General features: G+C 42.0%; 1 protein-coding gene across 8 annotated transcripts in view; it reads left to right on the plus strand.

Annotated features, from left to right (window-relative positions):
• Nucleotides 1–24,893, plus strand: part of HYCC1 (hyccin PI4KA lipid kinase complex subunit 1) — a 201,170-nt gene that overhangs the window by 61,989 nt on the left and 114,288 nt on the right. The window contains 1 exon segment of one of the 8 annotated variants that reach the window (NM_001133842.1): nt 20,512–20,671. The exons of 5 other annotated variants lie outside the window; for them this stretch is intronic. The gene's annotated coding sequence lies outside the window, so the exon portion shown is untranslated. 8 annotated transcript variants of the gene reach the window in all.

Genomic DNA, 24,893 nt, shown 5'->3' on the forward strand with positions numbered 1-24,893 from the left:
CATTTCTTGTTGTTGTCAGGTTTGTCAAAGATCAGATGGTTGTAGATGTGTGGTATTATTTCTGAGGGCTCTGTTCTGTTCCATTGGTCTATATCTCTGTTTTGGTACCAGTACCATGCTGTTTTGGTTACCGTAGCCTTGTAGTATAGTTTGAAGTCAGGTAGCGTGATGCCTCCAGCTTTGTTCTTTCGGCTTAGGATTGTCTTGGCAATGCAGGCTCTTTTTTGGTTCCATATGAAGTTTAAAGTAGTTTTTTCCAGTTCTGTGAAGAAAGTCATTGGTAGCTTGATGGGGATGGCATTGAATCTATAAATTACCTTGGGCAGTGTGGCCATTTTCACGATGTTGATTCTTCCTATCCATGAGCATGGAATGTTCTTCCATTTGTTTACGTCCTCTTTTATTTTGTTGAGCAGTGGTTTGTAGTTCTCCTTGAAGAGATCCTTCACATCCCTTGTAAGTTGGATTCCTAGGTATTTTATTCTCTTTGAAGCAATTATGAATGGGAGTTCACTCATGATTTGGCTCTCTGTTTGTCTGTTATTGGTGTATAAGAGTGCAATTTTTGCACATTGATTTTGTATCCTGAGACTTTGCCGAAGTTGCTTATCAGCTTAAGGAGATTTTGGGCTGAGACGATGGGGTTTTCTAAATATACAATCATGGTGTTGACCCAAAATTTTAAACAGAGCTTCTCTTCCTTAACTAATTGCAAATCAGAAAATCTTAAAATCTCCTTAGGACCTGTAAGCCCCCACATCAAGATGTTCTATCCTTTTTAGGTCAAACCAATATATAACCTTCATATATTAATTTACAATTGTTGCCTATAACTTCTACTTTCCTAAAATTTACCCCTGCCTTTAAAAACTCTTACTTGCGGCTGGGCGTGGTGGCTCATGCCTGTAATCCCAGCACTTTGGGAGGCCAAGGCGGGTGGATCACAAGGTCAGGAGATCGAGATCATCCTGGCTAACATGGTGAAACCCTGTCTCTACTAAAAATACAAAAATTAGCTGGCATGGTGGTGCACGTCTGTATTCCCAGCTACTCAGGAGGCTGAGGCAGGAGAATCGCTTGAACTGGGGAGGTGGGGGGTTGCAGTGAGCCAAGATCGTGCCACTGCATTCCAGCCTGGGTAACAGAGTGAGACTCCATCTCAAAAACAAACAAGCAAACAAACAAAAACCCTTACTTGCAAGCCACTGGGGAGACAGGGTCTTAAGTGTGAGTTGCCTGATTCTCCTTGCTTGGTGCCCTGCAAATAAACATCCTTTGTCTGGCTACAAACCTTGGTATAGATTTTTGGCCTTACTGTGCCAGGCTAGTGGACCCCAGTTTGTTTCAATTACAACTGCTTCAAAAACAAATTAAAGACTTAATGAGCCCAGAATTTGAATGTAGATCTATGAGATTAAAATGTCACATGATTAAAAATATAAAAGCTGCATATATTTAGTTTCTACACAACACCAAGTCATGCCTGGGTGTCAAAATCCATTTAATGGTGCTCAAGTTTTTGAAGCAGGTAATGCTTGTCTCTAATGCCCTCCCTCTCCCTTTACTTCTTTCCCAGCTCCACTGTGGCTGGGGTCCATGTTTCCCTGTCTTCCTAGAGTTCCCTTCTAGAACACTTATTTAGGACTGGTCCGACTCCAAATTCACACCTTCTCCAAAATTGGTCATTCTCTACCTCACCCTCCAACCAAAACCCCTTTCTCTCAGGACAAGCTAACATAGTGGAAAGCTTATGTTCTATGGAGCCCAAAAAGTATGGGGTGGAATCTCTTCTCCACCACTGTGTGACCTTGATCAAGTTGGTTAACTTCTCTAAGCATCGGTTTACTGACTTGTAAAATAATAAAATTACCCGTCCAGGCGTGGTGGCTCACGCCTGTAATCCCAGCACTTTGGGAGGCCGAGGAGGGAGAATCACGAGGTCAAGAGATCGAGACCATCCTGGCTAACCAACATGGTGAAACCCCTTCTCTACTAAAAATACAAAAATTAGCTGGGCATAGTGGCGCACAACTGTAGTCCCAGCTACTTGGGAGGCTGAGGCAGGAGAATTGCTTGAACCCAGAAGGCGAAAGTTGCAGTGAGCTGAGATCGCTCCATTGCACCCCAGCCCGGGTGATAGAGCGAGACTCCGTCTCAAAAAAAAAAAAAAAAAAAAAAAATTCCCATGGGGTTGTTAAAAGGCATAGAAGCATTTATGCATACTGCAACTTTTAGCCACCTGCATCCAAGCTCTCTTTTGTATGATGAATCACAAAGATGAATCAAAGTTCCAGACCCTGTAGGGGGACCCAGTAGATAAAAAGACCAGTGGTGGAGCCTCAGGTCAACCAGCTATCAGCCAGCCTTTTCCTCTTTTGTTTTGTTTTCAACAAAAAACAAGATTCATATGCCAACTGCCCACAACCACTTCCCAAAATCACCAAAGCAAAGTTGTCAAAACTATGCTCCTTCACTCCACACACTCCTTTCAGGCCATAGGTTGCCCTTTCATAACTGGGTATCCCTTTTCAGATCCCTTGAGATATTTGTTGAGACCTGATTTGGAGACAGGGGTACAGCAGATAAGAGAGTGGGAGCACACTGTAAAGTTTGCTTCATTTTTCAACCATTAGAAAAGGCTCTGCTTAGGCCGGGCGCGGTGGCTCACGCCTGTAATCCCAGCACTTTGGAAGGCCGAGGCAGGCGGATTGCCTGAGGTGGGGAGGGAGTTCGAGACCAGCCTGACCAACATGGAGAAACCTTGTCTCTACTAAAAAAAAAATACAAGGCTGGGCGCGGTGGCTCATGCCTGTAATCCCAGTACTTGGGAGGCCGAGGCGGGCGGATCACGAGGTCAGATCGAGACCATCCTGGCTAACACGGTGAAAACCCATCTCTACTAAAAATACAAAAAAAAAAAAAAAAAATTAGCCGTGCGTGGTGGCGGGCGCCTGTAGTCCCAGCTACTCGGGAGGCTGAGGCAGGAGAATCGCCTGAACCTGGGAGGCAGAGCTTGCAGTGAGTCGAGATCGCGCCACTGCGCTCCAGCCTGGGCGACAGAGCGAGACTCTCTCAAAAAAAAAAAAAAACAAAAAACAGCCCGTTGTGCTGGCGCATGCCTGTAATCCCAGCTACTCGGGAGGCTGAGGCAGAAGAATCGCTTGAACGCGAAGGCGGAGGTCGCAGTGAGTGAGATCGCACCATTGTACTCCAGCCTGGGCAACAAGAGGGAAACTCCATCTTAAAAAAAAAAAAAAAAAAAAAAAAAAAGTAGAAAAGGCTCTGCTTAGAATTAGCCACTCTGGGAGTTGGAGGAGAGCCTTCTTCTAAATTTCCACAGTTATTGGTGTTTCATAGCATGGTCATGGGCAAGCGGAGGTAGATCCAGGACTTCCTGGGTGCAGTTGAGTGTTGCATGAATTCAGCAGATTGTTCTGGGGGCCTTTCCATCACGTTTGAAATGTGACTTCTCTTGGCAGCCAGTCAGTGAGACAATGACGTTCTCTAGTGTCTGAGAGACAGATTTAAAACGGTACTTTGGGGAGGGGTGTGGTGGCTCATGCCTGTAATCCCAGCATTTTGGGAGGCCGAGGCAGGTGGATCAGTTGAGGTCAGGAGTTTGAGACCAGCCTGGGCAACATGGCAAAACCCCATCTCAACTAAAAAAATAAAAAGTAAGCCAGGCGTGGTGGTACACACCTATAATCCCAGCTACTTAGGAGACTGAGGCAGGAGAATCACTTGAATTCGGGAGGCAGGGGTTGCAGTGAGCCAAGATCATGCCACTGACTCCAGCCTGGGCAAGAGAGAGAGACTCTGTCTCAATAAAATAAAATAAAGTAAAATGAAATGGTGCTTTGGGAAGCCTGGGGTTCCGATAATGATGGAGAAGGAATAGGAGAGCAGAGGGGCTTGAGGCCCTCTTCACTCCACTTCAGATCTGTCGGGTTGGCTCTGTTCGGTGTCATTTATTATTCTGACGCAAACTTCATTTGGAAAAAGAACAAAAAGCTTTGCGGCTAAACACACATACACACACGCGCGCGCACGCGCGCCAGCAAACCACTATGTTGGATATTCTGCTCAAGGAGAAGTTAAAGAGGAATCATGGGGAGAGGGAGCAGGTGGGGCAGCAAACAGTAAGGCCTTATGTGTACTATAATACTGTATTACTAGTAACAGGTATTCTCAGTGAAGTTAAAAATATATGTGTTCAAGTGTGGTTGGTAGAACCTTTGGATGAGTGATTCTCAACCCTGGCTGCACACTGTAATCACCTAGGGCGTGTTAAAAAAATCCTAGTGCCTACATTTCATCCCATAGTCTCAAGATCCTTGGTTATTAACCCAGCTTTGGTTGCTAGTAATTAAAAACATATGTCAATACAGTAGCAATAGAATAATTATATATTATATAAATACACATATAGACATAAAATAAACATACAAAAATTGTAGGGAAGTAGCATAATTATAGAGTTGAATTATTAAGAATGTCTACAAATAATGGCATCTTGGGATATCTTCTCAATTTTATGTTCTTCTTTGCTCATGAAGACACAAGATAAATGGCCATCAGCCTTCCTGGTGTTGTGTCAGATAAACAGAGATCATAAAACAAACGTTTATAATTATGTCTATATTAACCAGAGAAATAATGACATACATTCATCTTCATGATCTATTACTGGCTCTTAGTTACAATAAAGAAAATTTTAAAGTGTTATCCTTCGGGTAAATTATCTGATGTTAAATATTTGCTCCAAAATGTGACTATAAGAGGGTATTGGTCATGGTATTGGAAAACACAAGGCTATAAATGTCCACTCTGCTTGAATAATGTTGCAAGAAAGAATAAGCATTAAATAACTTCAGAAACCATTTATTGTAAATTTACTCCAAAGTGTGTTATTCTTCAATATGACAAAATTTAATAGCCCACAACCAACTATAATATTAAAATCTATATTAGGGCCAGGCGCAGTGGCTCACGCCTGTAATCCCAGCACTTTGGGAGGCCAAAGTGGGTGGATCACCTAAGGTCAGGGGTTTGAGATCAGCCTGGCCAACATGGTGAAACCCCGTCTCTACTAAAAGTACAAAAATTAGCCAGGTGTGGTGGTAGTCACCTGTAATCCCAGCCACTCAGGAGGCTGAGGCAGGAGAATCACTTGAACCTGGGATACGGTGGTTGCAGTGAGCTAAGATCATGCCATTGCACTCCAGCCTGGGTGACAAGAGCAAGACTCCATCTCAAAGAAAAAAAAAGCTATTTTTTTTAATATTATATATAATATATAAGAGTAATAGAAATATAAGAGTAATTTTATTACATTAAAAGAAAAAAATAGGAGCTTCTTTCTTTTCTTTCTTTTTTTTTTGAGATGGAGTCTCACTCTGTTGCCCAGGCTGGAGTGCAATGGTGTGGTCTCTGCAACCTCCACCTCCTGGGTTCAAGCAACTCTCCTGCTTCTGCCTCCCAAGTAGCTGGGATTACAGGCAGCTGCCACCAAGCCTGGCTAATTTTTTTTTGTATTTTTAGTAGAGATGAGGTTTCACCATGTTGGCCAGGCTGGTATCAAACTCCTGAGCTCGTGATCCTCCCGCCTCAGCCTCCCAAAGTCCTAGGATTACGGGTGTGAGCCACTGCGCCCAGCTGGAACTTCTTACTTTTTAAGCATTTGAAATGGATGTTTCCTAATTTTCCTGCTTTTCAGCATTAGAAATGGTATGATGATAGAACGATAAAATAAATTGTCCTAAAGAGTCCACCAAAACCCATGGATGTGAAACATGAAATATTTAGAACACACACCCTTCTGAGTTCATAGGGTAAATTCTTTCCTCCTTGATGCAACTGCTTTGAAGGGAGCATTCTTTCCTTGGGAGCCATGGCCTTTGTTGTTATGGACCAAATAGCTTTCCTGAAACTCCGTCTGTGGGTGCTGGTACCCCTTCATCATGGGAGCACGGTCTGTGAAAGTGAAGAGCAGACTCCTTACCTCATACAGACAGTTTCATTTTGAAAGTAACACAGGTTAAGATGGGCACTTCTGGCCGGGCGTGATGGCTCACGCCTGTAATCCCAGCACTCTGGGAGGCCAAGGCAGGCGGATCACGGGGTCAGGACATCGAGACCATCCTGGCTAACACGGTGAAACCCCGTCTCTACTAAAAATACCAAAAATTAGCCGGGCATGGTGGCGGGCGCCTGTAATCCCAGCTACTCGGGAGGCTGAGGCAGGAGAATGACGTGAACCCGGGAGGCGGAGCGTGCAGTGAGCAGAGATCCCGCCACTGCACTCCAGTCTGGGGGACAGAGCTAGACTCCATCTCAAAAAAAAAAAAAAAAAAAAGATGGGCACTTCTGAAATTTGAAAATTGTCTTCCAGATTCAAATGTGGACCATGTGCATCCCATTTGAAAAAGCCTCTGAGAAATGACGGTTGGGAGAGGGTGGCTATGGGGAGGCTGATGGAAGGTACTAGAGTGTTCTTGTCCTGGACAAGGTCATCTGTCTGTATTCTTAGGTCTAGAAAAGTTTTAGCCAAGAAGATTCAGGCAGAATTTTTCCATTCCTAGTGGTACTTAGTAAGGTCATTTATAAACGCAAATATTTATTTTGAAAAACAAATAAATGTTCCAAAATATTTCCCTCTTGTACATCAAATAACATTTTCCATAGGGCAATAGGCAGGGGAAAAATTAACATTTATTGAATACCTATTGTGGTCCACACACTATATAAATTATTTTTATATTTTTCATCTCCTTTAATCCTCCTTTAATGCCAGGTAAAAAATGTTATTCTATGGATTACAAATTACAGTTTCAGAGAAGCTAACTTACCCAAAGTCATCTATCAGAGGAATAGTGATGCCAAGATTTAAATTATGGTCTGAATTCAAAGTTCACATTCTTTAATTTCACTAAACTTCTTTTTTTCTAAAAGGTATAATGAACTAAACCACATGAAAACAAATGAATGACAGAATCAGAGTTTGATGGAGGTTGGGGAGGGGGCTGCAATATAGTGTAGTGACTAAATAAATGGACTTGGGAGTCAGACTGACCTGAATCCCAGATTCTTCACTCAGCAGCCCACTGAGTTTGGGCAAGTTATATCCTTCACAGGAACTATTCTAAGTATTAAATGACAGAGTGATAAATAAAATCTTTGGCAGATACCATCACAAAGAAGATGAGAAAAATAATATTTGGCAGAGCATGGCACATAGTAAGTGCATGATAAATGCTGGCTATAATTGTTTCCATTTTTAGAAATTTAAACACTCTGTTCCAACACTCTTATGAAATAAAAGCTGAGGTCCGGAGAGTCTAAGTGAATTTCTCAAAGACACAGGATGAACCACTGACATAACTAGAATTGGAATTCAGCTATTTTGTGTCCTGGCATATTCTCATTATCTTTCTAAGACATTGTGCTTCACAGGAGGATTTCAAGAGTTTTTGAGATAGTCATCTTTTTTTCTTCTTTCTTTCTTTCTTTTTTTTTTTTTTGAGACTGAGTTTCGCTCTTGTTGCCCAGGCTGGAGTACAATGGCACTATCTCTGCTCACCGCAACCTCCGCCTCCCAGGTTCAAGTGATTCTCCTGCCTCAGCCTTCCTGAGTAGCTGGGATTACAGGCATGAGCCACCACACCCAGCTAATTTTGTATTTTTAGTAGAGACAGTGTTTCTCCATGTTGGTCAGGCTGGTCTCAAACTCCTGACCTCAGATGATCTGCCCACCTCGGCCTCCCAAAGTGTTGGAATTACAGGCGTGAGCCACCGTGCCTGGCTGAGATAGTCAACTTAATGGCCATGTTTTGTGAACCACGTGAAACAGAATATTTGAAACTAATACTATTCTTGAAAAATCCAGGATGTGAACACTGTTATGAGCTCAATAAACATAATTTCCCCTTCTTCCTTTCTAACAGAACCTCAATTTTCTCCATGTATCCACTCCTTCTCCATCTCTAGAAGTAAATTCTGTTTAGTCTAAAACAGTAGTCCTCAGACTATACAATACCTGGAGGACTTGTTAAAACTCAGATTGCTGGACCCCACCCTCAGCATTTCTGATTCTGTAGGTGTTCATTTCTAACAGGTTTCCAGGTTCCCAGCAGCTTAAACTGCTGCTCTGAAGACCATGTTTTGAGAATCATGGGTTTAGGACCATCACTGGCAGCTCCCTGTTCTAGGGACAGGCAAGTGTAGTAAGTTGGCCCAATCAGACTAAAGGCAAAGATTTGTGTTCCTTGGTGGGAGGATTTCCTCTCTCCTGCTGTAGATGAATAGTGAACAGTATTGTTCCAGTCCTTCCTATTGGCCATCTTATCACCATGAGGAGAGAACTAGCTTCGGTAAAAAGCCAGCACTGTAGATGGAAGAGCAGAGAGATGGATAGAGCCCAAGCGTTTGATGACGTCATTGAGCCAGTGAATCAGCTAAGCTGGAGGCTTGATCTTCCTCTGTATCTTCTGGTATGAGAGGCTGTGCAAATGTCCTAGTTTAAGCTAGATCAAGTCAGAACTTCTGTTATTTTGGCCACACTTAACTACCTAAAGTCAGGTAAATTCCTAAGACAAGAAAACGAAAACGTGTATTTGAAAATAAGAAATATTTTAACTTAATGCCAGCTTTTTTTCATCCAAATAGCTGGCAACTGTAGCTTTCATTAATGAGATAATACACACTTAAATACAAATCTATTTCTGTGCTTTACCTCACAGAAAGTGCTCAATAAAAGCACAGCCCTATTCTTAATGTTTTCTTGATATACTGTGGGCAGGAAAAACAATTGTCTTTCAAAAGATTCACTGTGATTAGTTAGTAGTTGTCAGTGAGAAACATACTTCAGAATATTACTAAATTAGGAAACACTTGAAATTCTTAGACAAGATAAATTCATTTTATGTCAGTTGATCCACATAATCTTAACTATTGCCAGTTTTTTAGAGCCTCTATTCTGTTTTATAAATATAGGTAGGAGTAAATAAGTTAATCCAACTCCTTTATGTTATCATATTATTACTGTAAATAGCTGCAACTATGGTAAGGATATTAAAAGGAAAAAAATGCTCAAATAACATACTAGGTCCTCCTCCTAACATCACAGAACTGGAATATATATATATATATTTACCCAGTCCATTTCTTTCTCATAGAAACACGAGATTCATTGTTTATGACTGTAAGCAAACAACATTTTTGTCTACGATTCTGATACAATTCCATTTAAGGCTTCTCTGTGTAAAGGTCATTTTATTGTGGCATAAGTATTTGGTTCTCTTTCAGAAAATATATATTACCTGAGGACAGAGCTGATCTAAATCTTTAAGTCATTTGGAAGGGGACAAATAACAAAGTTTGAGCTTTTCTGTTTCCCCTACACCAAAGAACAGGGCGTGTAGTAGTAACAGCATTTGTTGCTACTTTGCTCTGCTTCAGACATTGCGCTAAGTGGTTCACGGTAACTTGTTTCATTCATTCGATCATTAATTCCTTCAACATATATTTTTGGAACACCTAACATTTGCCAGTCTGCTCTGTCAGAATGTTCTATAGAACATTTTCTGCTAGTATGTTCATCAGGGTGAAAAAGAAGAGCAGTCTAATTTTGGATTCCAGGGCAAGAGTCATATTGCCCAGGACGTAGGAGATGAAGAAGATAGGAATCATGTTTCCCTCCTTTTTATTTCCCGAGTTTCTGCTCCCAGCATGATATATTGTGTTTCTCAAAGGGTATTCATTGTAATTTCAACAAGGTAATGATAATAGATGTTATTTTAAAAGTTGTCAGGGGTAAAATTTTGAGGAAGAAACATGGGAGTTCAACCATTAAACAGGATTCTTGCTACAGAAGTTCTCAGTGCCTTTAATAAGCTTTGGGGAACTCCGAGAAGAAGGCACATTTTGCACTATTTCTCAAACTTATTTGACCATAACCTCTGCACCCACCGAGCCCCATGGGAGGGGCTTACAGTGTCAGGGCTTCATGGTACACACTTCAGGAAAGGGCTCATCCAAGCTATTTTTGCTTTTAAAAGTTTGTCATTTCTCCTTCCACTTCTAAGCTCTTTCATGCTCTGAAATCTCAGGGTTTTATTCTCCACTACTGCAAACTCATCACCTTCCTGCCAACCTTTCACGTCTTCAACATATCTAGTTGAACCTCACAGACATTTCTAGTCAGACCTCACAGACATTTCTAGTCACATTTGGGATATCTATAATAGACATTTAGCTATGATGCAGGAGATGCAGAGCAACAGAGTGAGGAGGAGAGAATCTCAGGGACCAGAGCAAGTGAGGATCTCAGGAGGAAACGAAGAATAACCAGGCCTCCTTTGTCACACTGGGTAACAACGGGTAACAACTTTGAACAAGCCCCCTATGCTCAATGAACAGAACATTTTACTTTCAGATCAGAGTCCAATCCCTTCATTTTACAGATAAGAAAACTGAGAACACACATCTTACAAGAGCGATGTGAGCTTTCAGCTCAAGCCTGACTTCTGGTTCAAGACTCTTTCCATTCTCTCACTCTGCATCTTTTATAATCTCTCTGGGTCTTCTCATTATCTTACTTCAGCCTCAAAATTTCACTTGCTCAGATCTCTAGTATCTCCTAGGCAAGGAAAAAGAGGGATGACAATTTCCTCTGCAGGCACACATAGGCTGCCAACACTAGGCTATTCATCCGAATAAGGAAAACATTCTCAGTTTCTGCAAACACGAGGCGCAAATTGCACAGGAATAAAAGCAAGCTTATATTAAAGCCTGGCTACATCTCTTTGGCTGAGCTGGATGGATCTGAAGAACTGGCTCACCAGGAGAGGTCAGCTTGATCCATCCACCTATGCCACAGGTATTCTGTGTGGCAATCTCAATAGGTGATGGAGGTGGCCAAAATTAGGTTCTATTAGGGTTAGTGGTGGCTTGGGCCACCTGAGGAATGTAGGGCACTTAAGGTTTCCATGCTTCAGGGCCAGCCTTGGGGAAACTGGGAATTGATTGACCTTTCTTTTAAGTGACCTCATACCTACACCTTCTTCCAAGGTTCCTTCCTCCCCTTCCATCTCTAAGCCCTGGCTTAGCCTGGAGCTACTCTCTTTCCTTTTGAATGAGGCTTCATTGAATGTGGTCCCACATTTCAGACTGTCCTTGGCCCTCTGCTCAGTTGAGGCTTAACTATCCTTTAGGGTTTCCCTTTCAGTGAGATTTCTGCAGGGGATCTGGTATCTAAGTGTTCAGGGTAGCTACTTAGTGTATAATGTGTTACCCTTCCCAAGTACTTGCCCCATTTTCTCACTCTTGGCTACTCTCTCCACATTTACAATATCTCAGTGTGATAAACAGACCCTGTGATGGAATGTTCATATACTCCAGTCAGCCTGTAATGCAGGCAGCAAGGGAACACCCACCTAGCATCCCTTCTTGGTTAGGATGCACAGGAAGGCAATTCAGAGCCTCTTTTTCTAAAACAGAAGGAGCTTCCCATTGGCCACTGTTGCGTCTTTGGACAAAACTCTGACAGATGGGATTTGAGGTTAAGTAAACCTGTCTTTGTCCCTCAACAATCATCATGTTACCAAAGGTTCATCCACATTTTCAGAGAACCTGTTTTTTCTATGAGTTATTCAGAGAAAGATCTTTCTGGGAGATTTTTATTTCATAGTATCATCAAACAACTGTTATAGTTCACTTTTCCCTTGTTTATAAGGACTAGTGTTATCTGTAGCAGTATTAAACATTATCCTATTTTATGGCTGATAGGTTACATTATGTAGTTGTAGAAACTGTCATCAACTATTCTTAAGCCAGAAAGCTTGAAAATCCAGCTGGTTTTCATTCTCTACACTCAACCCCATTCCTGCCCTCTGCCCCCAGCCCTGCTGGGACATTCTCTTTCCAGAAGTGCTCTCTCCACAATGTCAGTGATAATATATCCTAGAGCGAAACCAGCAGGACTGACCAGAAACCACTTAGTCCAGAAAAAAACTCTCTCACCACCACCTTCAGGCCAGGCACATGGAGGCATCTAACGTATGTAGACTCTGACTCACAGTAGGGACTTAATAAATGGTTGTTGATTTTAAATCTCAGTACAGCTGAGGAATGATTTGCAATGAAACAGACATGCAGAGTTGCTTTAAAATTGCAGAGCACGAAAAAGTCTGTGTGAGTCATCAGGGAAATGCAAATTAAAGCCACAATGAGATAACACTACACACCCACCAGAATAGCTAGAATTTAAAAGACTGATAATACAAATATTGGCAAGGATGTGGAGCAACTGGAACTCTCATATTCCACTGGTGGGTGTGTAAGTGATACAATTACTTTAGAAAGTCATTTGGCAGTATTATATAAAGGAGAGCATATGCCTACCTTCTTCCCAACAATACCCCTCCTGGATATATACCACAGAAGAGTATGTAGATGTGCACCAAGAGGCATGTACAAGAATACTCCAAACGGCATTCTTCGTAATAGTCTCAACTGAAAAGAACCCAAATATCCATCAGCTGTAGGACTGTCAAACAAATCATGGCATATTCATATAGTAGAATACCTTACAGTAATGAAAATGAACAAACTACAATTCCAATAAGAAATATAGATGGACTCCACAAACACAAAATTGATAGAAAAAAACCAGACACACAAGCATATATCCCATATGATTCCACTTACATGAAATTTAGCAGGCATAGATGAACTAAACCATCATGAGTCAAAACAGATGTTGTCTTTGAGAATAAGAGACAGGGTGATGATTGGCAGGGGGTCCAAGGGAGCTTCTGGATTGCATCAACATTCTTTTTCTTGACCTGGTTGCAGTGTTTGCCTGTAAAAATCCACTGAACTAATCATATTTTTGTTGTCTCTACTTTTCTATATGTATATTATACTTCAATTTTTTTTACAAAAGTTCCAGTTGCAGAGCTTGTAGGACTGATCCAGGTCAACATAGTCTGCCCTCTTTGACCCTTTAGATTCATCTTATTTCCTTCAACAGTTGCTTTGATTCTTCTCAGCCTTGGTTGTGTCTTACTGTTCATGGTCCCCAGAGCTTGAGTCCTCCCTGAACACTGTTCCAGGCTCAGATATCTACATTTCCTCCCACTGCCCTCCCCATTTTTTTCCCCTAAAGCCCCACACTTTCTTAGGGACCTAACCAATTAATCTTAGCTAAGTTGCTGGTGACTAATGTGGCTTCTCCTCCTGGTGTAACTCAACTTTGAAAAACACCCTCAAGAGTGCTTTAAAGGTTAGTATCATGGTCCAACCCACAGGGGTAGAGGTTTTTTGGATGATGCCCTTTCAATGACAGGGTAGCTGGCCCTGGACATGTCTATGCTGAGGACTTGCTTCAGGTAAGCGAGAAGATGAGAGAATGGGTGGTTTGCCTCTGCCAGCATAACGGGGGTTTTGATAATGGGATGGGTCACTTCCACATGGTGGTAGAGGAAATGGAAGCCACACTTGTTCTTATTGAACTTTGGTGATGTACTCTCATGCTGAATTTTTTTTTTTTTTGGCATAAGTATCAGGGTGTGGTGCTGATGACTAAGTAGATGAGAACAAAATTGAAAAAATGGAAGTATTACTCATATATTGGACTCCCTTAGCACAGAGTTTCAAACCAGCGAGAGTCAGCTGGCAAAACTTTTTTGAGGTATGCCTCTTTCTGGCATTTCATCCCTCCTCTTGCTGCTGGGCGGAGTTCCCAAACTCACCCTCCCTTCATCCAGTGCTTGTGCTTGTTGAATTCCTTTGTGGGAACCACTTAGCAAAGAAACCAAGGAAGTGTGTGCCTTGATTGCTGCCTCTGCTGTCTGGGTGAGGGGTTAACACATGGGAAATGATTTTGGAAAGATAAAAGTTGATACACAATGAAGTGTTAAACTGCATCTAATGAATGCAGCCAGTGGTCAGAAACGGGAGAAATCACATTTTCCAATCCTTAGCCTGTATGCTTGGGGACAGGTGTGTAAACCTGAAAAAGATTCAAACCCAACCAATATAAGATGGAGGAGGAAAATGGCCATCTTTTCATGTGCTCCTTTAATGTGTCTTTTTGATGGTCCTCCATTGGCCAAGCACTATACTATTGCAGGGGGTCCAAAGATGACAAAAAAAGTTCAACTTCTTCTGGGGGAGTCAGTTTATCACATTTACCTACGTATTTTCCCCATGTTATTTTCTGTTCGCTGGGCCACCATTTGTCAGAGAAAATCTGTATACAAGTTAATGCTTCTATACTAAATACTCATTAGCAAGGTCTTTTGCTTGTCAGCAATAACCAGAGCTTCTCTGGAATTTATGAGAACGTTTTAAAGAATTTAGAATAATGCATTAGCTAAAAGTGAAAGGAAGAATGTTTAACTGAGGTTCACTTAGGCAGAATTAACAATAAGCAAGGTACAGTCTGCTGTCTCTTCATCTGAAGAAATAATGTGCACTTCTGCTTTTTTTTTTTTTTAAGACAGAGTCTCACTCTGTTTCCAGGCTGGAGTGCAGTGGCACGATCTTGGCTCACTGCAACCTCTGCCTCCCGGGTTCAAGTGATTCTCCTGCCTCAGCCTCCTAGTAGCTGGGACTACAGGTGCCCGCCACCATGCCCGGCTAGCTTTTTGTACTTTTGTAGAGATGGGGTTTCACCATGTTGGCCAGGATGGTCTTGATTTCCTGACCTCTTGATCTGCCTGCCTCGGCCTCCCAAAGTGCTGGAATTACAGGCGTGAGCCACCGCGCCCGGCCACACCTCTGTTTTTTTTTTTTTTTAATAAAACCAACACTTGTTTATTGTAGAACATTTGGTAATTTGAAAACATGTATGAAGAAGAAGATAAAATTCACTTATGATTTCTCCATGCTTATATATTGCTGATATATCCTCCTGACATGAACACTTGCCAGATTGTGACCATGTCATATACTATGCAGTTTGTAACCATCTGTTTCATCTAATGTGATGAAAGAAATGTCTTTTTCCCATGTCATCAAATATCTTTCAAAAACATGATATATAAAAGCTGCATAATAATCCTCTCCTGACAGGAATTCTTCTAGAAGACATTAGTTAATAAAATGTCTTAGAAGATAAATGTGGATATTTTTCATTTCCAGTCATGTGAGGGTAGCAGTTAGTCATTATGTTTTCCACTCCTATCTATACCACTTGCTTGTAAATATGAACCAGGTTGGTGCAGCTATTAAAAGACAAGAGAAAGGACACTTTTTTCCCCTTAAAATATAACATTATAAAGTTTTAATTTATGTCTTCTTGTTTAAGATGTGAAGAATGTTTTCTTCTTTCGAGAGATGTTATTCCTAGAAAAACCTGTAACCAATCTTAAAGGATAAAATTCTCTTCACAAAATGCAATTGGTCCAGCTTCTTTCACTGAATGCGTGATTCTGTAAGTCTACGTATTGGTTTACACAGGGGTGAAAGATACAACGATTTACTTAGAATAGGTGATGGAGATGGGAATTTTGGGGACTCTGGGAACAGCTGCAGTTGGACCTCACAGATGCTGAATGCAAACACTGGGAACTGGAGCAATTCAGTGCAGCTGCAGGAAATGGATTATCTCATTGTCCTTTCGACAACAGGACCTCATTGATCCCCATCTTTGTTACCGTGACTCATTCCATTGTCTCTACTTCTGCCACTCCTGTTACCTATTACTTCACCATCCACTTTATACATCCTGACGCTACCTAATGGCTTCAGTTTACTGAAAACTTGCCCTTTTTATAGCTTCTCAGGGCTTCTTTCTACTGACTGATTTTTTAGCTTCTGCTTCCACCACGTGATTTTCTCTTCCTATTTCCAGTTCAAATTCTTGAAAGAGAGTGGGTGTTCATGTCAGGTCACCTCTTGAGGTTGGCTGCCCTTGGGTTATATAGTTCATGAAGGGGATTTATGGTATAGATCATGGCTCAGGTTGCTGCCTCAGCTGGGTCCACTGGCTGGGGAAGTTCCCTTAAAAAGGGAATCTGATATAGCAAGCCCTTGAATGACCTCTCAGGCACACTCTTTTTGTTTTGACTTCATTTCTTTGATTTTTTTTTCTTAAAGAATGTTTAACATAACACAAAAGCAACATTTTGACATATTTTTCATTTTTTTAAACAAAATTCTTTTTAATTTAAAATAATCATGTTATCTATTTTAACCATTTTAACAGCAGTTGTTGTCCTATTGACTTTAATAGAAATATATATTTGAACTAGGCCGGGCATGGTGGCTCATACCTATAATCCTAGCGCTTTGGGAGGCCAAAGTGGGTGGATCACTTGAGGCCAAGAGTTCGAGACCAGCCTGGCCAACATGGTGAAACCGTGTTTCTACCAAAAAAATACAAAAATTAACCACGCATGGTGGCACATGCCTGTAGCCCCAGCAAGTCAGGAGGCTAAGGCACGAGAATCGCTTGAACCCAGGAGGTGGAGGTTGCAGTGAGCTATGATGGTGCCACTGCACTCCAGCCTGGGTGACAGAATCAGACTCTGTCTCAAAAACAAAACAAAACAAAGAAAGGAAAAGAAAAAGAAAAAAAGAGAAAGATATTTGAACTAAATTTTTCTTAAAGTTCCTGAAATTTAACGTCATAGGGAAAATGTTTATGTTTATAATGTTCAACTGGCACTTTTATACAGTTATTTGCAAGAAGATAAATGCATTTTAATAGTTAGTTTAGAATTATGCATGTGGATATCAGAGACTAGCAAAGATGAGCAGGAAAGATCTGGAATATGTTGACTTTTATAAAGTAGGTCAAAAGCATTTTCCTTTTGAAACAGAATGTTCTCTTAGGCATTTTTTTCTGGTGCTTTGCGATTAAAATATAAATGGTTATGTGTAAAACTTAACTGCAGACTGTTATTGTTGGAAATTATTTTTATGTGCACAAATTGTGATGGAAAGGAGAGTAGACTGGAAACATAAATTTGTGCTTTCGTTTTACTCTGACTTAGAGGGAAGACAACTTAAATTGCCTTCTATACTACCTTACCACTGCAAAATGGGAAGTGAAGTCAGGCAGCAAACTGCTTCCTGTCTTCTTGCAGGAAGGAAACAAATTATATATAAATATACATAGCCAAACTTCAGTTTCTCTCCATTCAATCTATCCTATGCACGGCCCTGATTTGGCACTAGTAAAATGTTATATTATTTCCCTTTTGTCAGCCTTGGGTGTATATTAGAACCACTTGGGAAGCTTTTTTAAAAACCCCATGACTAGCCTAACACACCAATTTTTTGATTTATTTAGTGTGGGGTGTGGTTTGAGTACTGATAATTTCGAAAGGCATCCTAAGTGATTCTGATGAGCAGACAGGAAGCCACAAGGCAAAAGGAGAAAATCTGAACAACTGAGCTTGCCTTCAAGGTGTTCTATTATCTATCTGCAACCTAGCTTGCCAGGCTTGGCTGACCCAAGTTGCCTCCCATGCCCTCTGAACATTGCTTGTGCTTCCCCTCTTGTGTTATTTCTCCAGGCATTCTAGGAGTTACTTTCTCACCATTTTATCTGGTTCAAATTCCTCCCCATTTTTCTAGACCCAGCCCATTTTGCCTTTTTCATGAAGCCTTCCCTGACTGCCCTTGACTGCAATGCTTGCATCCTCCTCTGAAAACACAGCGGTTAATGCCTAGAAAATCATTTGAACAATGAATCAATTATGTACTGCCTTATGTAATCTCTCCACTGCTGCATTAAATAATTACTTTAATATTTGCTTAACCTTTCATCTGTTTGTTATCCAGCTACCTATACTATAAGCAAGCTTCTAGCATTCATCTATATCCTTGGTAAGCCACGTGCCTTGTACAGTACAGGAAGTCAATAATATTTACCTCTCCCTTCCATCCTGACTTCCACAGGTTTGGTTCGAGATTCTCTCCTGGAATCTTGTCCTGGTCTTGGCTGGGCTTCCTGCCACCAGAAACTTTGGCTCTTCAAATCAGGTCAACACATTACTGGCACACATGGCCAATGGCCAGTAAAACTGATGGGGTGTGTGTGTGTGTGTGTGTGTGTGTGTGTGTGTGTGTGTGTGTATGCACGCAGGTGTCTTTTGCCCACTCTTGTTTCTCTCTATTTTATGATCTGGCTGACTGGGTTTCTTTCCTTCCTTGGTCCCTCACTCTCCTACTCAATGGGATTGAAGGCAGAATTCAACGTCTCAGATTTTGACTCCTTGTGTTCTCTAAGATGAATAACATGCTTCCTGGATCTTCCTGTCCCTATTTCTTTGAGTAAACACTTGTCCTGAACAGGCTCTGGCCAAGGGGACCTAAATTAAGTCAGTCTGATCTGTCAAGAGTTTCCTCTCTACCCTGTTTTTTTTTTTTTTTTTTGGATTCTCACCATTTAAAAGAAACCTAATTGCATTGTCCACATGAATAAAAGCTGTTGTTGGTCCCTCATTGCCTTTAGAAGAAAATCTAAACCTGAGCTATCCAATATGGGAGTTGTTAAAGTTAAAATTAAAAATTAATGCCAGACATGATGGTTCACACCTGTAATCCCAGCACTTTGGGAGACTGAGGTGGGTGGATCACCTGAGGTCAGGAGTTCGAGACCAGCCTGGCCAACATGGTGAAACCCTGTCTCTACTAAAAATACAAAAATTAGCTGGGCGTGGTGGTGGGTGCATGTAACCCCAGCTACTCAGGAGGCTGAGGCAGGAGAATTGCTTGAACCTGGGAAGTGGAAGTGCAGTGAGGTGAGATCCCACCACTGTACTCCAGCCTGGGTGACAGAGGGAGACTCTGCCAATAAAAATAAAAATAAAAATAAAAATAAAAATAAAATTAAAAAGTGAGTTCCAGCTGTGTATGGTAGTTCATGTCTATAATCCCAGCACTTTGGGAGGCTGAGGTGGGAGGATCACTTCAGCACTGTACCCCAGTTTGGGTGACAGAGTAAGACCTTGTCTCAAAAATAAATAAATAAATACATTGAGCTCTTCAGTCACACCATATTTCAAGTATTTGATAGCCACATGTGGCTAATGGCTACTATTTTGGACAACACAAATATAGAACATTTTCACCAGTGCAGAAAGCTCTGCTGGACAGTGCTTGTCTGAGTATCTTAGTGTATCTTGTGAGGTCTTTTACAAGCTCACCTCACTCTTTTGCTCCAGCCCAATTTTTGGCTGTTCCTCATCATTTAACCCATCTATCTTCTCAATGTTCCAGAATGGCTCTGTGCCCTTTCACAGCTCCATGCCTTTGAACATGGTGTTCTCCCTTTCTGAAATACCCTTTGACTTTCTTCTCTGGCAAACTCCTATTTACCTTTTAAGATCCAACTCAAACATCACCTTCCTTGTGGAGTTCACTGACTTTCCTAAACAGTCATTTCTTGTCCTCTGTTTCCATTGCTCACTGAACCAATCTCTATTGTCCTTATCGCTGTAGTTTGTTATTATTTACTCATTAATCTGATCCTCCCTTTGGAGGGGGGGATCCTATCTGTTTTAGCAATCTGCCCTAATAATTGCCTGAAATTGTTTGCTTGATACCCTTTTGATATCAAGTAATATATCTTCTTATTTATGTACTTGTTATTTATGAGTTCAGCGTGTTTGAAAAGTTCACTTAGTGTTTCTGGAGAAATCCCGCCCATTTCTAGTGTAAAGCTAGAATGAACTTCCTGTCTTCTAGGGTGGAGGTCAGTTTTTCTTCTAATTAATCCCGACCAGACTTGAGAAGGATGTGGTAGGAGGGGTTTACAAGGTCAAAAACAGCAGGACTGTCTGCAGGAGCAGGTTCAGGTGTTCTCAGGTTCCAGTTATTACACAAAATATTTAGTATATGTTCAGAGAAAAAGTAGGGAGGAATAATGGAAAAAATAAAAACAACCCCCATGGAAAGAAAACTGAGGCATCGTATTTGACTTTTTCCAGGCTAAGCCCAAAAGCAATGATGTAGTGAGGGGGAAGTTTGTATTTCCATTTTGCAAAAACGTAATTTTTTTTCCTCCCGGGATTTGATAAGATTTTGATAAATTCTTGTGAATTTAATTACAGGGAAGTAAATCCTACTGACTAGTAAATTATCAATTTGTTTCTCTTTTCTCACAAAAGAGAAAGAAATTGATACACTTCACATCATCCGGGAAGACTTATTTTTCTCTGAGAAGGCCATAAGCCCTAACGGCTCAGAATCTAAGAGACCTTCGCTGATTGTCATCGCCTAGCGGCCACCGCAAACCTTACAATTATCTTCCCTCGGACGACCGGATCACGCCCATTGCTCAGACCACGCCCACTCAAGTCGCCTCATGGCTCCGCCCCACGCCCAGCAGAATAAGATTCTCATTGGCGGAGAAGTTGTTCTGATCCCGCCCCGGAGGACGGCGATAGGCTGAACTGGCGTGGGGCGGTGGTGGTTGGCTGCTTGAGGACGGGTCCCTGGTCGTGCCTGTCAGAGAGGCTGGCGGCAGTGGTGGCTCTCCGGGCTGGGTTGTCAGTCAGTGAGAGGAGGGGGAAGATGGCTCGCCGGGACCCGTTCTGCTAGGAAGAAGGGGAGCAGGTGGTGCTGCTACTCGGGAGGAAGCAGAGCAGCCGCCGTCGCTGACGCTGAGAGCCTCACGAGTCGAGGTCCTGCAGGTGGAGCTCCGGCAGCCGCTCTGGTGAGTCCAGCCGAGAGACCCACGCCGGGCCCCCAGGGCGTCCGGCAACCGATAACTTTTTTTTGTCAGGGAGGAGCCGGGGCGAGGCGGCGGCGAGGACAGGACCGGGACTTTGTCCCCGGGGCCGCGGCTCCACTGGGGGTAACGGCTCCCGCGCGAGGCGCCACGGGTGGGCGCGAGGCGGCGTTGGGCGCGGGGGGCGTCTGGTGGACGGGTGGGCTGCGGCCGGTGGCTGCTCGCCCCGAACTTGGGCGCAGCCTGCCCGCTGCCTGGAGGGCGGCAGCTTTGTGCGCGCGACTCGGGTCTTTCCTTCCTGGCGAGGAGCAGTCCAGCCTCCTGCCGTGACCCGGGTGCCGCCGCCTTGGCCCCACGGCCGCCCCTCTGCCGGGTGGGCCTGGGGGCGGGAGCCCCCCGTCCCCTCCCTGCAGCGGCGGATGCTCCGGCCTCTCCTTCTCTCCCACCCGCGCCCTCTACTCCGGCGAGGCCGCCACTGTCTGTCCGGTCTGGTGGCCACAATGGTCACTGTCGACCCCCCGCCCCCGCCCCTTGGAGAGCAGCGTTGGCCTGAGTCGTTCTTTGGTCCCCTGCAGGGCAGAGAGGTTCAGACAGCAGCCACGCTTCCTTCCTTGGTTATTACGCTGAAGATCTCTTCTTGAGCCCTTGCCCCTTCTTTCTATGAGTTATTCCTTTCCTGAGGCTCATTTTAACATACTCGGGCATCCTCGGGGGTTTGGCTGAAAATGGTTGCATTAGAACACCCCCAAGTTTGTACGCTTCAGCGAAATTTGCTGTCCGCCCGTCAGCTTGCACATGTGTGCTTTGTGAGTTTAGACATTCCCGAAAGATTTTAATTTTGCCTAAGTGGTTTAGTACTGCACAGAATCTGCTCTTTGAGAAATACACTGTCACAAGCCTGGCAGCCGCGGCGCTCTTCAGGTAGGGGGAATTTGTTCCACCGGCAGCTACTCCTTATCTCAGAGACTGCGCTACAGGCAGTAGGGCCAAGCTGACCTTTTGCAAATTATTTATCCTTGGGTCACACAGTAGTTTTTGGAGCAGGTGGGCCACCTCTTTGGTTCATGTAACACTTTACAGTTTGAGGTTTTCAGCTTTCAAATCTTATTGGCATAAAGTCAGAAAGACTGGGAGGCTTGTTTTCCATGAGAACATTCTACTGCTAACATCCACAGGCACCCCACCTCCCCCGACATTTCTAAGTATTTTTTTCCTTTAGGTGAATACATTTTAAGGTTTAGAGGATGAATAGTAGTCTAAACCACCATATTTTTGAAGTGCAGGCAAAGGCAAGGAAGGAAAAACATTTAAGATCTGCTTGGCCAGTAGTAGCTTCAAAGTCAGCTATTCAAATAATCAGTTCAATCAAACCAAGCGGCAAGGGGGAAAAGCATCACATATTTAGGAAACAAATTCTGGATTTGGCTCATTTATCCTTATTCGATTTATTGAAATTACCATGAGAGATTAGAAGGATTAGAAACCTTCTTAGTCATCGGCATTAGCAGTACCTGGATACAGACACCCGATAAGGCATTAGCTGGGTCAGCGTTTATCCTTGCTGTGCTTCCTTTCTTTGTTGTATTTCTGTTTTATGAAATTTGCTCTGGGTTGTATTTTTTAGACTGGTGTCTTTTTGACAATGAGTTTAAATATATGTACTGTTTTATTCAGCATCCTGTTGCCTAATGTTTATTTTATAATGGATCTTAAGAAATTTTAAGAAATCTTAGTGTTCAAGACCTATTTTGGGGTATCGTTTATATTTTATAAATAATTGAAATTATGTCAAACATAAATTTATTTTTTCACTCTTCCAGGCTGAGTAGGTACTAGGGATACAGAAGTGAATGTCATAGCTCTTGTCTTCAAGGAATTTACTATCTAATGTACACGATGTTAGTAACATTACAGTAAATTAACAATTATAATACTATGTGGTCAGTGGGAATAGAGATATGCCTAGCCTAGTGTAGTAGGAGAGTTTAGAGTAGGAGATAGTTAACTTGCCTTGAGTGTAGGTGGAGTTGGGAGCACACAGCCAAGTTGTGAAGGATGATATAATTTTGCCAAGTGCAGGTGGTAAGTAACTTCCCAAGAGGAGGATATAGTAATTGAGAAGGCAAGGAGGCCTGAGAAACTGTGGCAATTTAGATAAGTCATTGACAATGACAAGTCAGTGTCAATTGACATTGGCAGTTGGCAAAGTCAATAACATTGACATTGATATGGCTTGAATGCAGGAGTTAGTAGGGAAATGGTGCCAGATGAAGATAGTGAGGGTGGTAGAGGGCCAGATCAGGGAATGGTATCCTTAGCTAAAGGGATTGGATTGAACGTGATAGATGAGAAGCTATTTATTGGATTTGTATTTTAGACCTTTACTGTGGCAGAGTGAAGGAAAAACTAACAGGTCCTAATCACCTATGAGAAGAAAGGAGGACTCAGGACTGTGAAGGTTTGACTTGGGGTTCTGTTGATGGAAATGAGGAACACAAAAATGGAAGGAAGATGATAAATTCTGTTTTGGCTATTTTGAATTTGAGGAAGCAGTGGAACTTCAGGTGAAGATATAGATAGATGTTTGTATCTATGGATGTGAAAATCAGGATTAGAGAGATGATTGGGGGTTGAATTGAAGCTATATTGATTTGGTTGTGATGAAATGACTCAGGGAAAGCCTTTAGCCTGATGAAAGTGGCAGCCAGAGAACAGACTCTCAGAAATAGCAGAAGTAGGGAGAAGAATTGTCTGAAAGTTAGAGGAATAGTAGCTAGCAAGGTAGGAGGACCATCAGGAAAGATGCCAAGGGTGGGGAGATTTTCCATGGAGGAGGAACAGGTTAACAATTTTGAATGCTGTAAGGAGGTGTCAAGTTAGGAGAGGGCCCCAGTGACCACTGAATTTGTCAGGAGTCCATAGGTAACTTTAACAAGAACAGTTTTAACTGAGTGGTGGTTCAGTAACCAGGCTTCAGAAGATTGAGAAAGAATGGGTGTGATAAAGTAGACATGCTTAAGTGAGACGTTTCAAGAGAACTGAAATAAAGAAGGGAGAAAATGATAGCTATAGCTTTCATTGAGTAGTGGTTCTTAATCTTGGCTGTGCATTTACAATAATGTAATAATAATTTACAATAATCTCAGGAGCTTTAAAGAATTTTGTTTTCCAGAGGGAATCCCTATACCAATTTGGTGTGTGGGGGGGGTGTTGAACCCAGATATCAACATTTATTTCAACAGCTTTTCTATTGAAGTGTAACTGACATATAGTATACTACATATATTTAAAGTGTACAATTTGATATTTGACATATGTTTATACCTGCAAAACCATCACCATAATCAAAATAATATTCACCTCCAAAAGTTTCCTATGTGCCTTTATAGTCTTTTCCTCTTATCCCCAGGAAACCACTGTCTACTTTGTGTCATTATTGATTACTTGCATTGATACTTTTTTATAGTTCCTTAAGTAATTCCAGTGTGCAGCCATGGTTGAAAACCATTGCAGAGTGATATTGTTTGAGGGAATGTTATGTTTGTTTGTTTACATGCATAAGGAAAGAGTGAGTAGAGACAAGTAGAAAGAGATTCTTAAGCAATTTAGGAAAGATGAGATAATTATTGGAACTAAGACCCTGAGGAGATAGAAGTGAATGGAATTCAGAGCTTTGACTAGTAAGAAAGGAAGACATTTCTGGAAGCGACATCTCTAAGAATATAATGTTAAAGACAGTATATTTCTTTGTTATCATCATCAAAGTTGGCATGTAGTATCCAAATTGGTTCCCTGAAGTACTTCTGAAGTACTTAAAAAAATTAGAGAGCATCTTAATATTGTGAAAATGGATACCCCTTAGAACAATTCCTTAAATGGAGCCTGAGATCCCTGGCATCATCATGTAATGCTTTGTCATTTTTTGGAGGGGAGCAGATGGAATTAGCAGTTTGACTATTGCTTATTGTTGAGAGCCAAGTCCTGCCAGAGTCTTTTTGGCCTTCTCAGAGTTAGGCTGCATATCTGCACTAAGGAAAAAGAACATTTAACACTTGAAAATCTCCTATTTAAAGTATCTTTGCTCAGAAGAAATCTTGTTTGCTTGCCCTTTGGATATATGCCTTTTAAATACACTGGAGGATAAAATCATTCCTCTGTCTCCTAAATGAGACAGAGAAGAGTTGTGACTAGAAGTTCTCAAAGGCCC

This window comes from Pongo abelii, chromosome 6 (assembly GCF_028885655.2).
Source record: "Pongo abelii isolate AG06213 chromosome 6, NHGRI_mPonAbe1-v2.0_pri, whole genome shotgun sequence".
NCBI classification, from domain to species: domain Eukaryota; kingdom Metazoa; phylum Chordata; class Mammalia; order Primates; family Hominidae; genus Pongo; species Pongo abelii.